Source organism: Triticum dicoccoides, chromosome 7A (genome assembly GCF_002162155.2).
Source record: "Triticum dicoccoides isolate Atlit2015 ecotype Zavitan chromosome 7A, WEW_v2.0, whole genome shotgun sequence".
In the NCBI taxonomy this organism is placed as follows: Eukaryota; Viridiplantae; Streptophyta; class Magnoliopsida; order Poales; family Poaceae; genus Triticum; species Triticum dicoccoides.
The window spans coordinates 466,737,532-466,756,775 of record NC_041392.1 but is presented as its reverse complement, the minus strand read 5'-3'; positions in this window follow the sequence as shown (position 1 = coordinate 466,756,775).

The window sequence follows — 19,244 nt, the reverse complement described above, 5'->3', positions numbered from 1 at the left end:
CGCCTAGGGTTTCCCCCTAGGAGGAGTCCTAGTGGTGGAAGGCACCCCTAGGTGCCTTGGGGGGGAGGGAAACCTCCCCTAGGCCGCCGCCCCCCCTAGTAGATCTCATCTACTAGGGCCGGCGCCCCCCTGGCACCCCTATATATAGTGGGGGAGAGGAGGGACTTCAGACACCAGCCCCTGGCGCCTCCACCTCCCCCCGTTACGTCTCTCCCTCGTAGTCTCGGCGAAGCCCTGCTGCTGTGACGCCCTGCATCCACCACCACGCCGTCGTGCTGCTGGATCTTCATCAACCTCTCCTCCCCCCTTGCTGGATCAAGAAGGAGGAGACGTCTCCCGTCCCGTACGTGTGTTGAACGCGGAGGTGCCGTCCGTTCGGCGCTGGTCATTGGTGATTTGGATCACGTCGAGTACGACTACATCATCACCTTGCAAGCTTCCGCACGCGATCTACAAGTGGTATGTAGATGCAAACTCTCTCCCTAGACTCGTTGCTTAGATGAACTCATAGATGGATCTTGGTGAAACCGTAGGAAAAATTTTAATTTTCTGCAACGTTCCCCAACAGTGGTATCAGAGCTAGGTCTATGCGTAGTTCTCTTTGCACGAGTAGAACACGACTTTGTTGTGGGCATGGATTTTGTCATCTTACTTGCCTCTACTAGTCTTTTCTTGCTCAACGGTATTGTGGGATGAAGCGGCCCGGACCAACCTTACACGTACGCTTACGTGAGACCGGTTCCACCGACTGACATGCACAAGTTGCATAAGGTGGCTGGCGGGTGTCTGTCTCTCCCACCTTAGTTGGAGCAGAATCGATGAACAGGGCCCTTATGAAGGGTAAATAGAAGTTGACAAAATCACGTTGTGCTGATTCGTAGGTAAGAAAACGTTCTTGCTAGAACCCAATTGCAGCCACGTAAAAGATGCAACAACAATTAGAGGACGTCTAACTTGTTTTTGCAGCGATTGATCATGTGATGTGATATGGCCAGAAGTTGTGATGAATGATGAATTGTGATGTATGAGATCATGTTCTTTGTAATAGGATTCACGACTTGCATGTCGATGAGTATGACAACCGGCAGGAGCCATAGGAGTTGTCATTATTTTTTGTATGACCTGCGTGTCATTGAATAACGTCATGTAAACTACTTTACTTTATTGCTAAACGTTAGTCATAGAAGTAGAAGTAGTCGTTGGCGTGACAACTTCATGAAGACACGATGATGGAGATCATGATGATGGAGATCATGGTGTCAAGCCGGTGACAAGATGATCATGGAGCCCCGAAGATGAAGATCAATGGAGCTATATGATATTGGCCATATCATGTCACAACTATATAATTGCATGTGATGTTTATTATGTATTATGCATCTTGTTTACTTAGGACGACGGTAGTAAATAAGATGATCCCTTATAAAATTTCAAGAAGTGTTCTCCCCTAACTGTGCACCGTTGCTACAGTTCGTCGTTTCTAAGCACCACGTGATGATCGGGTGTGATGGATTCTTACGTTCACATACAACGGGTGTAAGACAGTTTTACATAGCGAAAACACTTAGGGTTAACTTGACAAGCCTAGCATGTGCAGACATGGCCTCGGAACACGGAGACCGAAAGGTCGAACACGAGTCGTATGGAAGATACGATCAACATGAAAATGTTCACCGACGATGACTAGTCCGTCTCACGTGATGATCGGACACGGGCTAGTCGACTCGGATCGTGTAACACTTAGATGACTAAAGGGATGTCTAATCTAAGTGGGAGTTCATAATTTGATTAGAACTTTATTATCATGAACTTAGTCTAAAAACCTTTGCAAATATGTCTTGTAGATCAATGGCCAACGCTAATGTCAACATGAACTTCAACGCGTTCCTAGAGAAAACCAAGCTGAAAGATGATGGCAGCAACTATACGGACTGGGTCCGGAACCTGAGGATCATCCTCATAGCTTCCAGGAAACAATAAGTCCTAGAAGGACCGCTAGGTGACGCTCCCGTCCCAGAGAACCAAGACATTATGAATGCTTGGCAGTCTCGCGCTGATGATTACTCCCTCGTTCAGTGCGACATGCTTTACAGCTTAGAACCGGGGCTCCAAAAGCGTTTTGAGCATCACGGAGCATATGAGATGTTCGAAGAGCTGAAACTAGTTTTCCAAGCTCATGCCCGGGTCGAGAGATATGATGTCTCCGACAAGTTCTACAGTTGTAAGATGGAGGAAAACAGTTCTGTCAGTGAGCACATCCTGAAGATGTCTGGGTTGCACAACCGTATGACCCGGCTGAACATTAACCTCCCAGATGAGGCGGTCATTGACAGAATCCTCCAGTCGCTCCCACCAAGCTACAAGAGCTTTGTGATGAACTACAACATGCAGGGAATGGAAAAGACCATTCCTGAAGTGTTCTCGATGCTGAAGTCAGCAGAGGCTGAAATCAAGAAAGAACATCAAGTGTTAATGGTCAATAAGACCACTAAGTTCAAGAAGGGCAAGGGTAAGAAGAACTTCAAGGAGGACGGCAAAGATGTTGCCGCGCCTGGTAAGCCAGTTACCGGGAAGAAGTCAAAGAATGGACCCAAGCCTGAGACTGAGTGCTTTTATTGCAAGGGGAAGGGTCACTGGAAGCGGAACTACCCCAAATACTTAGCGGATAAGAAGGCCGGCAACACCAAAGGTATATTTGATATACATGTGATTGATGTGTACCTTACCAGTAATCGTAGTAACTCCTGGGTATTTGATACCGGTGCCGTTGCTCATATTTGTAACTCACAGCAGGAGCTGCGGAATAAACGGAGACTGGCGAAGGACGAGGTGACGATACGCGTCGGGAATGGTTCCAGAGTCGATGTGATCGCCGTCGGCACGCTGCCTCTACATTTACCTACGGGATTAGTTTTGAACCTTAATAATTGTTATTTAGTGCCAAGTTTGAACATGAACATTGTATCAGGATCTCGTTTAATACGAGATGGCTACTCATTTAAGTCTGAGAATAATGGTTGTTCGATTTATATGAGAGATATGTTTTATGGTCATGCTCCGATGGTCAATGGTTTATTCTTAATGAATCTCGAGCGTAATATTACACATGTTCATAGTGTAGATGCCAAAAGATTTAAAGTTGATAACGATAGTCCCACGTACTTGTGGCACTGCCGCCTTGGTCACATTGGTGTCAAGCGCATGAAGAAGCTCCATGCCGATGGACTTTTAGAGTCTCTTGATTATGAATCGTTTGACACGTGCGAACCATGCCTCTTGGGCAAAATGACCAAGACTCTGTTCTCCGGAACAATGGAGCGAGCAACCAACTTGTTGGAAATCATACATACCGATGTGTGCGGTCCAATGAGCGTTGAGGCTCGCGGAGGATATCGTTATGTTCTCACTCTCACAGATGACTTGAGTAGATATGGGTATGTCTACTTAATGAAACACAAGTCTGAGACCTTTGAAAAGTTCAAGGAATTTCAGAATGAGGTGGAGAATCAACGTGACCGAAAGATAAAATTCTTACGATCAGATCGTGGAGGAGAATACTTAAGTCACGAATTTGGTACACACTTAAAGAAATGTGGAATCGTTTCACAGCTCACGCCGCCTGGAACACCTCAGCGAAACGGTGTGTCTGAACGTCGTAATCGCACTCTATTGGATATGGTGCGGTCTATGATGTCTCTTACCGATTTACCGCTATCATTTTGGGGATACACTCTAGAGACAGCTACATTCACTTTAAATAGGGCACCGTCTAAATCCGTTGAGACGACACCGTATGAATTATGGTTTGGAAAGAAACCTAAGCTGTCGTTTCTAAAAGTTTGGGGATGCGAAGCTTATGTCAAGAAACTTCAACCTGAAAAGCTCGAACCCAAGTCGGAAAAATGCGTATTCATAGGATACCCTAAGGAAACTGTAGGGTACACCTTCTACTTAAGATCCGAAGGAAAGATCTTTGTTTCCAAGAACGGATGCTTTCTGGAAAAAGAGTTTCTCTCGAAAGAAGTAAGTGGGAGGAAAGTAGAACTCGATGAAGTACTACCTCTTGAGCGGGATAGTGACGCGGCACAGGAAACCGTTCCTGTGATGCCCACACCAACTGAAGAGGAAAACCATGATAATGATCAAGGTACTTCGGATCAAGTTACTGCTGAACTTCGTAGGTCCACAAGGACACGTTCCGCACCAGAGTGGTACGGCAACCCTGTCCTGGAAATCATGTTGTTAGACAACAATGAACCTTCGAACTATGAAGAAGCAATGGCGGGCCCGGATTCCAACAAATGGCTTGAAGCCATGAAATCCGAGATAGAATCCATGTATGAAAACAAAGTATGGACTTTGACAGACTTGCCCGATGATCGGCGAGCGATAGAAAACAAATGGATCTTTAAGAAGAAGACGGACGCGGATGGTAATATTACCATCTATAAAGCTCGACTTGTCGCTAAGGGTTATCGACAGGTTCAAGGGATTGACTACGACGAGACATTCTCTCCCGTAGCGAAGCTAAAGTCCGTCCGAATCATGTTAGCAATTGCCACATACTATGATTATGAGATATGGCAGATGGACGTCAAAACAGCATTCCTTAACGGGCATCTTAAGGAAGAACTGTATATGATACAGCCGGAAGGTTTTGTCGATCCTCGGAACGCTAACAAAGTATGCAAGCTCCAGCGATCCATTTATGGACTGGTGCAAGCATCTCGGAGTTGGAACATTCGCTTTGATGAGATGATCAAAGCGTTTGGGTTTATGCAGACTTATGGAGAAGCCTGCGTTTACAAGAAAGTGAGTGGGAGCTCTGTAGCATTTCTCATATTATATGTAGATGACATACTCCTGATGGGAAATAATATAGAATTTCTGGACAGCATTAAGGCCTACTTGAATAAGTGTTTTTCAATGAAGGACCTTGGAGAAGCTGCTTATATATTAGGCATCAAGATCTATAGAGATAGATCGAGACGCCTCATAGGTCTTTCACAAAGCACATACCTTGATAAGATTTTGAAGAGATTCAGAATGGATCAGTCCAAGAAGGGGTTCTTGCCTATGTTACAAGGTTATGAGACTGAGCTCAGCTCAGTCACCGACCACGGCAAAAGATAAAGAAGAGATGAGTGTCATCCCCTATGCTTCAGCCATAGGATCTATTATGTATGCCATGCTGTGTACCAGACCCGATGTAAACCTTGTCGTAAGTTTGGTAGCAAGATACCAAAGTAATCCCGGCAAGGAACACTGGACAACGGTCAAGAATATCCTGAAGTACCTGAAAAGGACAAAGGACATGTTTCTCGTTTATGGAGGAGACGAAGAGCTCGTCGTAAAGGGTTACGTCGACGCTAGCTTCGACTCAGATCTGGATGACTCTAAGTCACAAACCGGATACGTGTATATGTTGAATGGTGGAGCAGTAAGCTGGTGCAGCTGCAAGCAGAGCGTCGTGGCGGGATCTACGTGTGAAGCGGAGTACATGGCAGCCTCGGAGGCAGCACATGAAGCGATTTGGGTGAAGGAGTTCATCACCGACCTAGGAGTCATACCCAATGCGTCGGGGCCGATCAAACTCTTCTGTGACAACACTGGAGCTATTGCCCTCGCAAAGGAGCCCAGGTTTCACAAGAAGACCAGGCACATCAAGCGTCGTTTCAACTCCATCCGTGAAAATGTTCAAGACGGAGACATAGAGATTTGCAAAGTGCACACGGATCTGAATGTCGCAGATCCGCTGACTAAACCTCTCTCGCGTGCAAAACATGATCAACACCAGAACTCTATGGGTGTTCGATTCATCACAATGTAACTAGATTGGTGACTCTAGTGCAAGTGGGAGACTGTTGGAAATATGCCCTAGAGGTAATAATAAAAGTATTATTATATTTCATTGTTCATGATAATTGTCTTTTATTCATGCTATAACTATATTATCCGGAAATCGTAATACACGTGTGAATACTTAGACCACACTATGTCCCTGGTAAGCCTCTAGTTGACCAGCTCGTTGTGATCAACAGATAGTCATGGTTTCCTGACTATGGACATTGGATGTCGTTGATAACGGGATCACATCATTAGGAGAATGATGTGATGGACAAGACCCAATCCTAAGCATAGCATAAAAGATCGTGTAGTTCGTTTTGCTAGAGCTTTGCAAGTGTCAAGTATCTCTTCCTTCGACCATGAGATCGTGTAACTCCCGGATACCGTAAGAGTGCCTTGGGTGTATCAAACGTCACAACGTAACTGGGTGACTATAAAGGTGCATTACAGGTATCTCCGAAAGTAGCTGTTGGGTTGACACGGATCGAGACTGGGATTTGTCACTCCGTATGACGGAGAGGTATCTCTGGGCCGTCTCGGTAATGCATCATCATATTGAGCTCAATGTGACCAAGGTGTTGGACACGTGATCATGCATTACGGTATGAGTAAAGTGACTTGCCGGTAACGAGACTGAACAAGGTATTGGGATACCGACGATCGAGTCTCGGGCAAGTAACGTACCGATTGACAAAGGGAATTGCATACAGGGTTTGATCGAATCCTCGACATCGTGGTTCATCCGATGACAACATCGAGGAGCATGTGGGAGCCATCATGGGTATCCAGATCCCGCTGATGGTTATTGACTGAGAGCGTCTCGGTCATGTCTGCATGTCTCCCGAACCCGTAGGGTCTACACACTTAAGGTTCGGTGACGCTAGGGTTATGAAGATATGTATATGCAGAAACCCGAATGTTGTTCGGAGTCCCGGATGAGATCCCGGACGTCACGAGGAGTTCCGGAATGGTCCGGAGATAAAGAATTATATATAGGAAGTGCTATTTGGGGCATCGGGACAAGTTTCGGGGTTATCGGTATTGTACCGGGACCACCGGAAGGGTCCCGGGGGTCCACCGGGTGGGGCCACCTGTCCCGGGGGGCCACATGGGCTGTAGGGGGTGCGCCTTGGCCATCATGGGCCAAGGGCACCAGCCCCTATAGGCCCATGCGCCTAGGGTTTCCCCCTAGGAGGAGTCCTAGTGGTGGAAGGCACCCCTAGGTGCCTTGGGGGGGAGGGAAACCTCCCCTAGGCCGCCGCCCCCCCTAGTAGATCTCATCTACTAGGGCCGGCGCCCCCCCTGGCACCCCTATATATAGTGGGGGAGAGGAGGGACTTCAGACACCAGCCCCTGGCGCCTCCACCTCCCCCCGTTACGTCTCTCCCTCGTAGTCTCGGCGAAGCCCTGCTGCTGTGACGCCCTGCATCCACCACCACGCCGTCGTGCTGCTGGATCTTCATCAACCTCTCCTTCCCCCTTGCTGGATCAAGAAGGAGGAGACGTCTCCCGTCCCGTACGTGTGTTGAACGCGGAGGTGCCGTCCGTTCGGCGCTGGTCATCGGTGATTTGGATCACGTCGAGTATGACTACATCATCACCTTGCAAGCTTCCGCACGCGATCTACAAGTGGTATGTAGATGCAAACTCTCTCCCTAGACTCGTTGCTTAGATGAACTCATAGATGGATCTTGGTGAAACCGTAGGAAAAATTTTAATTTTCTGCAACGTTCCCCAACACAACGGAGCCGGGATCTTTCTCAAACATGAAGCAACCATAAACATCAATGTCACGAACGCCCCATGCATTGTACTGCATGTAGTTTGATGTAATGGTTTGGTCAATTTGGTACATGCGAATGAGCATCAAATGACCGCCATCAGCTAAACGAGCGATAAAACACCACCCATCGGCTGGTATGATTCTAGGTCCTAGAATCATGAAGGCCAGCACATTTGCGTCTACTGCAACAATTCAAATTGGAGACCGAAAGGACAAAAATAAACAATCATGTTCAGAGTATGTGTGGAATTAACATTATTATAACAGTGACACATATCATAGACAGAGAATTGCAATGCCGTGGTCATAACCATACCCCAAGTTAAAAATAATAAGCCAATGGCTTTCATATTCTAGCAATATGTCATGGTTCAAACATCATGTAACATTGAGACGAAAACAGCTATGACAGAGCCTACTCATATTCTACCATAACACTTACTACTACTGTTCTCATATCAACTCTAAGCAATAACATGCGTTGTTACACAAATCTTGGAAATGAGAGTAACATATAGCAATCATGATGTTATGCTCATAATATCTATTCTAACAATCATTAGATGCCAATTGTTCTCATATCAACTCTAACAATAACATGTGTGGTCATAAAAATCTAGGAAATGAGAGGAACATATAGCAATGATGTGGTTATAGACATACTATCTATTCTAAATTTGTAACAATGAACAGACAGTCGTATTCATAAGGTAAAGATGAGATGAGATAAAACAATTACACGATGATAGATTCCACCAGTATAGGCAGCCAATCTGTGCGTCGACCGCGTAAACGATGCCATCTTGCACTATAGCATCAGACAGAAATGTTGCCTCAACAGGATTGACGATGAGCCATAACCATGTATGGCGACCGGATTCCAGATAGACTAATCCCATGTTGAACAAGGCAATGAGCTTGTAATCCATGTAGTCTTCTGATGGTGTGGGCACTTCACAGATTACAACTTTCAGCAAACAGAGGTCGAGCCAAAAGCTTGACGCGTCTCGTGCGTAGCAGGCAGGAGTCTCCGGTGGACCGCGAGGCTCGATGATGGCGGTATCCAATGATGGAAGGGTGATCTCTCGCTGGGTGTAGATATCCACGAGACGCCACGGACTATCGGATTGGTGGATGAGGACGATCCAGTTGGCCTTCATGCCCGCCCAGTAGTGGTCGCGCATGAAGGATAGGTGGACGGGTAGTGGTAGCATGTCAAGGGGAACCACGACAACCTCCGTAGGATCGTCAAGTCGGTGTCTGGGCCACCTGCGAGGATCTGGCATCAGCAAGTAGGGTGTCTTGAAAAGAGCCGGCCGGTTGCAGACGAGTAGACGGTATAAAGACACCGAGCATGCGGCCAGACGAACGGTGCTGAGTTGGTCCATACAATTACAGATCTGCTCCAAGAGAACATCAGGGAGGGAATTCCAATCGCGGCTCTGCGTGTCAGTCGGTTCTGCCATTGGTGTTTTCGGTGCCTGCGAGCCAGCGGGGAAGTGGATTCGGGCGGGCGAGCGAAGAAGCTTGTCCTCGTGTGGCCGAGCAGTGAGCGGGGGGATATGGTACGCGCGAGCAACCAAGGAAGATAGCGCGGGCGGGCGAGAAGTGAGCGGGGGGAAATGGTGTGCGGCCGACGATGGGGAAGAGAGGAGGAAGAAGAAGAGAGGAGGAAGAAGAGTGGAAGACGGGGAAGAAAGTGCATTAAATCTCAATTCTACTACTACTACCAGGATATACCGTCCTTTGGAGTGTAAATAGTTACACCGATGACATGTGGGTCTACCACAAGAGGGCTCATATGTCACTTAATGCAGGACAGAAGCATGCTCTACTGGCAAACATGATGGCAGTACTGGTAAGGCTGATTTAGTAACACCAACACGTTGGTTCAGCTTATTAATTAAGTGTCCCATCTGCTGTTGCGTGTATTGTCACTTCACTGCGAAGACTAGTTGAATAGTTCTCTCTGACCGAGATGGGGAGTAATGGATCGTGAAGACTTCCTTTCTACATTATCCCTATGCCTCTACGCCCACTTCACTCATTTTACTCCGTACGTAGTCACTTGTTGAAATCTCTAGAAAGACAAATACTCCGTATTTGGGAACAGAGGGAGGATTTTACTCCGTATTTGGGAACAGAGGGAGTATCACCATATGGAGGGAACAGAGGAAGCTTGAAATATGAACATGTCAATGGGAGGGAGTAAGCCCCATGCATGCATGCATGCAACATGCAACACTCACACAGAAACATGGACGCACGCAACACTCACGCACCCATGCGGCACACAGCACACGATGCAACACACATGCTCACGCTCAAGTGCTCAAGCTACTCCCTACGTCTGTGAAAGACTGTACATTTAGAGATTTACACATTGACCAGGGCATCTGTACATTTAGAGATTTACACATTGACCAGGGCATAATTAACGCCCAAAAGTAGCAGACTTATGTGTGCATGCGACCATTGAGAGAATAAGATTAAATTAAGGTCGTTGCATGCTATAATTAAGGATAGACATGTAGCCTATACATAGAGCACAAGTTGGTGCATTAGTCAATCAATATCGATTTAGATTAAAGGCTAAATGCATTGGAAGTGTAGATGTACTACACTCTTTGTTTTTTAGCCGATGTACACTCTTTGTTGGAAGACCGAGGGAGTACACGTGCATGCACTCACATACACAGCCAGGGTGGTTCGCGCGCAAGGGTTGGACTCCTGTCATGCCTGCGTAAAGTTTTGTCTAACTGATTTCTTTGCTCTGCCAACTGACAGGTGGGACCCAGAAACCAGGTGACAATTTAACCAGTCAACAAAGTGCCACGTCGACTATGTGGCTAGTCAGTAGGGTGCAATACAGTGATCTTTGATGAGCTAGTGATCGTATAATCACCGCAAAAGTATATATAGTGACCGTAAAGAGCGTATTGTTACATACGTCGACCGCCAGTGTATTTTTCTTGTTTCAAATTAAGCCATATTAACCGGAAAGGACGCAGTATGGACTAGTACTAGTACTGCTTTGATGTGTCCCGTCAACTCACTGAACAAGGAGAAGCTTGCTTACTACGCCTCTCCCTCGCCCACACGCGCGGTGGTTCGCAGGACAAGGAGAGGGTTTTGACTACAACACCCTCTCCCTCTCCCTCTCCCTCGCCCTCGCAGTGGACGTGTAGCAGTTCAATCGGTGTCAGATTGCCAGAAGCATATTGTACTGTAGTATCATCATTGTTGGACCTTCCGAAGAGGCGAAGAGCCAAGTGCAAGGTTCACATGAGTACAAACTGTTGAACCTCCCGAAGAGGCAAAGAGCCAAGTGCAAGGTTTAATAGGAGTTGTTGTCCTAGTAGGAGTGTTCTACAACTATAGCGAATGATGCTGCTGTATGATGCTGCCACGTCACATATATCCAAAGCTGTGCCACCTTTTTTTCTCAAAGAGCGTGTTGGAGCCCGTGCAACAACACACAAGTTGCACGTACACATAACACATTTACTAGTAATAAATTCTAAAGGACAAATGCAGTATGCCATACAAGTTCATCTGCAATTCATGTGATAAATTTGTGCACGACTAGTCTACATATATTCACAGCGTTACCATTCACAATTTACCGTACTCCACTTACACGTTATAGATGGGCTACATGTACTCCTCCAGGTTCCAGTCCCAGGTGTTCTTCATGGATGGCATGATCCATAGCGGTGGGCAACAGGAATCATTATCGCAGCTTTCTAATCCGGTTCCACACGATGAAGACTCATCCAAGCTGAAGCGGCATAAATCAGGGATAGCATGTCCCAGTATGTCGTTCATCCGGCGGTGCACACTGAAGACACAATCATGCTTCATGAACGGCAGGCCTTTCGTGTCATGCATGGAAGGTGACATCCGCTTCACAATGGGGTAGTTGTCCCGAATGAAAAGCGAGTACTCTCCAAGAGTGTTCCTCGGCACCCATGTAGCATCACGGGGGTCGAACTCGGCGCCGTTCATCTGGTACACACAACATATCAGATCTGGATACATGGTGATGTACATAGTCAAGGTCCATGCATAATAATGTTGTGCTCAAATATGGCGGTCAGTAATACTGTGCAGCAAATAGTACTATTCCGGTATAGAGGAAGTAAAATAACCAGCTTATTATATATAGCCACTCTTGGCTACATGGATGAGATAGTAATACATGGAAAAACAAAAATGGTGGCAACTAGTGGGTTCAAGTCTTCAAGGGCCTAGCTAGCTATACGCGTCCTCCAAGGCAAAAAGTACTCCTACTAGTACATAAGTAGAGTACTAATACAACAATGAAAGAGAAGGCGAGAGGGTTAAAAATGGAATACCTGGGTAGATGGTGACAGTCCGATCGTGGTAGATTGTGCGACCATGTTGCACATCAGTAGTACCATGGGTAGTGATTGCTAAGATAGTTGATCCCAATATGCCAAAGTCAGCTATAAGGTTCCAAGTTCGACCGAATCGCGGATGCAAATGCACATCCAGGATCGACGATCTTATTTTGATCGCGGGATGACTAGTCCCTGCAAAATAATGGAGTACCATTAGGGATGTAAATGATGGTTTGTGCATTCCGTTTGTAATTTCCCATACCGTAGGATGGCAACTAGATGAAACAAGTCCCCTGGCTTGTCACTGCGAAGATGCGACCTAGATGGCGCACGGCATCTTCGAACGTGTAGGGGTACAAATCTGCTGCCGCCAACATGCGCCAGCCTCTGCCATTACTGCCTCTTGCATTGATGGCAATCCTTATGTCAAACACCGTGATGAGATAGTAATCATTGTAGCCGTGTCGCTTTATCGGCGGGTCCTCAATTGCTATCTTCTTCAATCTCATGTAGGCATCATCATACGTATTCAAGCCCAGCCAGTCCGGAAGGCCGATCCCAATGGTGGAGAAGGGGTCTACCGGAATGGCCGCACTGCTGTGGATGTTGTGCAAAATGATGGTGGTATCCGGCTGGAGGTATGCAAGCCAATCTTCGTTGGCACCGACCCATACCTATATATAAGATAGTGGGCAGCGGAGAAATTACGGGATGGAAATGGAATAACTAAGTACTACATGATCAAACTCCATTACTGACCTACTCATCGGACAAAATCCGACTACCTCTCAACATCGGCAACTCTAGCGGAGTCAACGTGCAACCATGGCCAGGGAGCGGTGGACTGTTCGAAGGATTGTCCCATAGAAGAACCTTCTCCTCGAGGACGCATGGAAGACCAACAAGCATGGCCTTTTACCAAGCCTTTTTAAGCACCGTCTTAAAAAAGTTGGTGCATGAAGCACCGAGTCTTGCGGCGGTGAGGACGTTGGAGCGGCGTGTGATTTCTCCTAGAGGATCATCATCCAAGGTCTCCCAGCCCCAACGAGGAGGAGAACCGCCTGGCGAATCCATGGGAGCAGCGACGAACTGCCTTCTCTTTGGGGGGAGGGGAATTGGCGAGGAGGAGACAAGAACATAGTAACTGCAGGGCCTCGTCCCTTCCAACTATAGATCGTTCCTTAGCGAAGGGATAAGGCTATTATTTACTACTAGTAGTAGCATTATGGGACGTTATGGGATTGCATTATACTGTAAATAATAGCACTAGTAAGAAATTTTTGGCACTAGCTAGTAGTTTTTGGCGTTGATTAAGAAATTTTGGGTATGTTTTTGGTATTTTTGTACACGCCAACTAGTGTCAAAAAATGTCTTACATTATGTGACGGAGGAGTACATACTCATACTGTAGCAGCACCAATACTACTTTCTCAACTAGTAGTGTGATGTACTATACTTCTAGTATAGTGCACTAGTTTTGAACTCTTGAATCTCAGGGCCAAGGAGCTATAGTTGAAAGTGGAGTGTACTACTACTGTTCTCTAGAACCATCGTTGTACTATCAATGCAGGGAAAGTCCACCCGCGCAGTGGCCTAGTGGGTACTCTCGGTGCTCTATTCAGCCGCTCCTCTCATGTAGCTGGCCTACTCAGCCGCTCCTCTCACACACACACTAGCAGCCTGTTTATCAGCGGCGGTTACTGCGGGGGCAGAACATTTGAGTTATTTGATACAGCGAGACTAGGCTTTTCGCTTCCATTTGTGGAGGTGTAATGGATCTCATCGAACTTTGTTAGTAGTTACTTCTTTATGAATGAGATGAAGCAAAGCTTTTGCCTCCGTTTAAAAAAACACGCCAAGAGGAATTTCTTTTATAGTAGAGCCAATAATGGGTGAAGTCCATGCATGCAACGCCACAAGCTACAGAGTAGTAGTAGAGCACTTTACGTACAGAGCCATATTGCACAGTTCCCAATGCCCCGCCATGCTTTTCCAGCTCATCGGGCTTAATTGGGAGGTGCTAGTTTAAATATGCTACTAGCTAATCAGGAAGCTGCAAGCGAGGTGCGACTAGGGCGAACACGCGAGCCACGAGATGCTGGGAAGGATTGTGATGCCGCACGTCCGTTTGACTTCAAAACTCAAACTACCCGTGTAAAATATTGGCTCGCAGCAAAGTTACTATTTAAAAAAAAGGCCGCCATGCGTTCGGCTGGGATCGAACCCACAAACGAGGTATACACTCCCGCGACCACTAGTAGTACTCGTTGGAGTACAACGCAACCTAGAATCGCCTTTTGTCGCTAGTAGTACATTGTTCCTTACAAGAAATCCCTAATAATGCAAGAAACCACTAATAATGCCAAGAAACTACTACCACTTGCATACGTGGCAGACTTAAGATAAGACTACCTTATCAACCATTGTACATGCTCTTACCAACCAGCCCTACCAAGAAACAACAACTCTACAAAGTGCCGTTATAGGCACGTTTCAACCCATGGCCCTATTTGGATACATTTGTTGTCAATCTAACCCTGCCATCCAAACACCACTTTGGTTAGAGTTAGTTCAGGGTTAGAATCTAACTCTAACCTTTGACTTAGAGTATCCAAACAGGGCCCATGTCGTCCATTAAGTCAACGCCTTCTATTCAACCGTGCGTTATGACTTGTGGGACCTACATGTCAGTCTGCACAAAAATCCCCGAGTGACCACCTACCTCCGGCCCGTCCACCTAGTCATCCTCGGCCATGGGACGCAGCTACCGCCGCCGGCAGAAGGCAAGGTCAAAACCTCCGGTGGTGCGGAGCCCATCTTGCGGCAACTCGGATGCCAGCTCCGTTCGGCGCTCGCGGCCGCTAGCTAGCCAAGATAGCTCCATCCAGCTGCTTGTCTGCAAGGTTTGCTAGCTAGATTGGCACGGTGGCACGACGGCTTGCTCGCGCGTGCCGTGCTAAGGCCAGCCATCTGGCTCAAGCGAAGGCCAGCACGGCGGCTTGCTCGCCCGTGAGTCACGCTCGGGCCAGCCTGTCAACCCATGCGAAGGCCAGCGCGGCGTCTGGCCCGTTCGGCGGAGCAGCGGCCAACTCACTCATCACCGACGCCACCGACGGACACGCATCAGTACTGTTTGAAGTAATGTTTAGGAAAAATAATGATTTGAGGGGGGATAACAGGATAGAAGGTCGGATGTGGGTCCCTCGTGTCAACGGTCAAACAAAATGTGTTGGTTTAAGCTGCCTCGTCAGCGCAGACGTGTGGGCCAACCCTGTCATAAATGGGTTTAAACTAACCTAATCGGTACCCCCTCTGTCCCATAATATAAAATGTTTTTGCAAGCTAAACTAGCTTGCAAAAACGTCTTACATTGTGGGACGGAGGGAGTACTAGGTAGTAGTTTTTGGCGTGGATTAAGAAATTTTGGGTATGTTTTTGCTATTTTTTGTACAATAGATTCTTCCTAGGGCTGGTTGAAAGTGGTAGTTTTTTTGTTAAATACTCTACATATTGTAAGTAGGAGTGAAAGTTAAGCTTTGGAACCCAATAAGCAAGGCTAGTTACATAGTCCATATGTGTACATGATTGAAAGTAAATATCAACCATGAGTGACTAATATCTTGATGGAAAACTCGAAACTATGGAATACTAGGAAAAAATTACATGGTTGGAAATACTAGCAATGTTCATGTGCGTTGCAAGGAATCATAATTAGAATAATACTTATTCACAAACTTGATACAAAACACTCTAATTTTGATATACATATATCACTAGAGATATATTATGTTTCAATTAGAATATATTCCTTGAGTTGTTTTGGTGAGGTCAGGGAGGGATGTGGTTGGTTTTAAGATACTAATTATGGGTTTTTCTGCAAATTGGTAGACAAGTGGGATGTTGGTGAGAAAAGGTAACAACTTACCTCACAGTCGTTTGATGTAGATCTAATGGTCACAAACGACGGATGGCAGACACACCATCATCACCAACTTAGTCTTCTATAGGAGTACTAGCAAGATTCGTGCATTGCACGGAACATCAAGATGCATTTTTTTATAAAACACTTGTTGTGATTGACCCATGCGGGAGTAATCCCATGTGTAAAAACTAATGATATCCCGAGAAATAGGAGATAAGGTGAAGAGGAGTGGGGCGTGGTGGTGATTGGTGGTCGGACTGAGCGGAGGAATGGGGATTGATGACGCCGGCAGTGGCCACCAGGCCAGTTTGTTCCAGAGGATTCCTTTCTTAATTGCTCAACAATGAGGTTGTTGGAGATAAGGATGAACGAGGGAAGACCTTGTCTGCAAATGTGGAGAGGGGTGCGGGTATATATTAGTCTAATTTCCATCCGTCAGATATAGATCGAACGGTCTATATTGCAAGATGGCACGCGTACCATCATCACCAACTCGGTTTTTTATAAGAGAAGAAATATAAGTATGGAGATACAAACGTATTATCGATACTTGTTTCCGTAAACTAGCATCTACATTCTATTCAACGCCGCAGCATGTGAGGCCTTCGCACAATGACCTCTCGACTGTGTAAAACAAAGGTTTTCCCGTCGCCGATAAGGAGGGGGTGACGGCGGCGCGCTTTTTGGCTTGCTCTAGTCCTAGTAGTCATACTAGGTGCTCTAAGGACTTGTAGAATTATTCTTTTCACGTCTCATGTTCGTCGTACTGCCACTATCGGTGTCGAAACCGGTGGATCTCGGGTAGGGGGTCCCGAACTATGCATCTAGGATCGATGTTAACAGGAGACGGGGGACACAATGTTTTACCCAGGTTCAGGCCCTGATACGTCTCCAACGTATCTATAATTTTTGATTGCTCCATGCTATATTATCTACTGTTTTGGACATTATTGGGCTTTATTATCCACTTTTATATTATTTTTGGGACTAACCTATTAACCGGAGGCCCAGCCTAGAATTGCTGTTTTTTTTTGCCTATTTTAGGGTTTCGAAGAAAAGGAATGTCAAACGGAGTCCAAACGGAATGAAACCTTCAGGAATGTGATTTTCTCACCGAACAAGACCCAGGAGACTTGGACCCTACGTCAAGCAACCAACAGGGAGGCCACGAGGTAGGGGGCGCGCCTATCCCCCCAGGCGTGCCCTCCACCCTCGTGGGCCCCCTGTTGCTCCACCGACGTACTTCTTCCTCCTATATATACCTACGTACCCCCAAACAATCAGATACGGAGCCAAAACCCTAATTCCACCATCGTAACTTCCTGTATCCACGAGATCCCATCTTGGGGCCTGTTCCGGAGCTCCGCCAGATGGGGCATCCATCACGGAGGGCTTCTACATCAACACCATAGCCTCTCCGATGAAGTGTGAGTAGTTTACCTCAGACCTTCGGGTCCATAGTTATTAGCTAGATGGCTTCTTCTCTCTTTTTGGATCTCAATACAATGTTCTCCCCCTCTCTTGTGGAGATCTATTCGATGTAATCTTCTTTTTGCGGTGTGTTTGTTGAGACCGATGAATTGTGGGTTTATGATCAAGACTATCTATGAACAATATTTGAATCTTCTATGAATTCTTTTATTATGATTGGTTATCTTTGCAAGTCCCTTCGAATTATCAGTTTGGTTTGGCCTACTAGATTGATATTTCTTGCAATGGGAGAAGTGCTTAGCTTTGGGTTCAATCTTGCGGTGTCCTTTCCCAGTGACAGTAGGGGCAACAAGGCACGTATTGTATTGTTGCCATCGAGGATAACAAGATGGTTTTTTTATCATATTGCATGAATTTATCCCTCTACATCATGTCATCTTGCTTAAGGCGTTACTCTGCTTTCATGAACTTAATACTCTACATGCATGCTGGATAGCGGTCGATGAGTGGAGTAATAGTAGTAGATGTAGGCAGGAGTCGGTCTACTTGTCTTGGACGTGATGCCTATATACATGATCATACCTAGATACTCTCATAACTATGCTCAATTCTGTCAATTGCTCAACAGTAATTCGTTCACCCACCGGAAAGTACTTATGCTCTTGAGAGAAGCCACTAGTGAAACCGATGGCCCCCGGGTCTATCTTCATCATATTAATCTTCCAATACTTAGTTATTTCCTTTACATTTTACTTTGCTTTAATTTTACTTTGCATCTTTATCACAAAAATATCAAAAATATTATCTTATCATATCTATCAGATCTCACTCTCGTAAGTGACTGTGAAGGGATTGACAACCCCTTATCGCGTTGGTTGCGAGGAGTTATTTGTCTTGTGCACGTACTAGGGACTTCGCGTGCAGCCTCCTACCGGATTGATACATTGGTTCTCAAAAACTAAGGGAAATACTTACGCTACTTTGCTGCATCATCCTTTCCTCTTCAAGGAAATCCAACGCAGTGCTCAAGAGGTAGCAGGCCCTCTATATGGAGGTAAAACCCTACGTCCTGCTTGATTGATATTGATGAATATGAGTGTTACAAGAGTGGATCTACCACGAGATCGTAATGGCTAAACCCTAGAAGTGTAGCCTATATGGGTATGGTAATGACTATATCTGGTGTCCTTTCCGGACTACCCCCTTCGGTTTATGTAGACACCGAGGGGATCTATGGTTTACATGGAGTCGGTTACATAAGAAGGAATCTTCGGTCGCCAAGCTTGCCTTCCACGCCAAGTAGAGTCCAATCCGGACACGGTGCAGTCTTCGGCCTTCATGTCTTCACAGCCCATCAGTCCGGCCCATAGATAATAGGCCGGATGCCCGAGGACCCCTTAGTCCAGGACTCCCTCAGTAGCCCCTGAACCGGTCTTCAATAACGAGGTGCTCGGCACACATATTGTCTTCGGCGTTGCAAGGCGGGTTCTCCCTTCGACGATCTCCAAGTATGTATTCGGCCATTGATCCAATGTTGCCTCCTTGGCTTCCGCGCGTTGAATAGTCTTTGTCCTCCACGTGTCGAGTGAATGTGGAAAGTCGGGGTATTTTTGCGAACAACACCCCCTTCATGCAAGGAAGAGCGCCTATTTAAAGAGATTGGACCCCAGATCCATTCAGCGCTACGCAGAAGAAATCCCCAGAGACTGCTTTAGGAGAAACCATTCCAGCATGGCTAATGCTCCCAGCTCCTCCGCTCGTCCATGCCCAGAGAAAGGCGAGTGGGAGAGGTGTTCCGTGTCTCATAGCCGTTAAGTTGCAAACGTAGGGGTTCCTTCCCCATGCATATCTAGTCCCTGTTCGATCGGGGCTAGCTTCCTTCAATGTGGGGACTCAG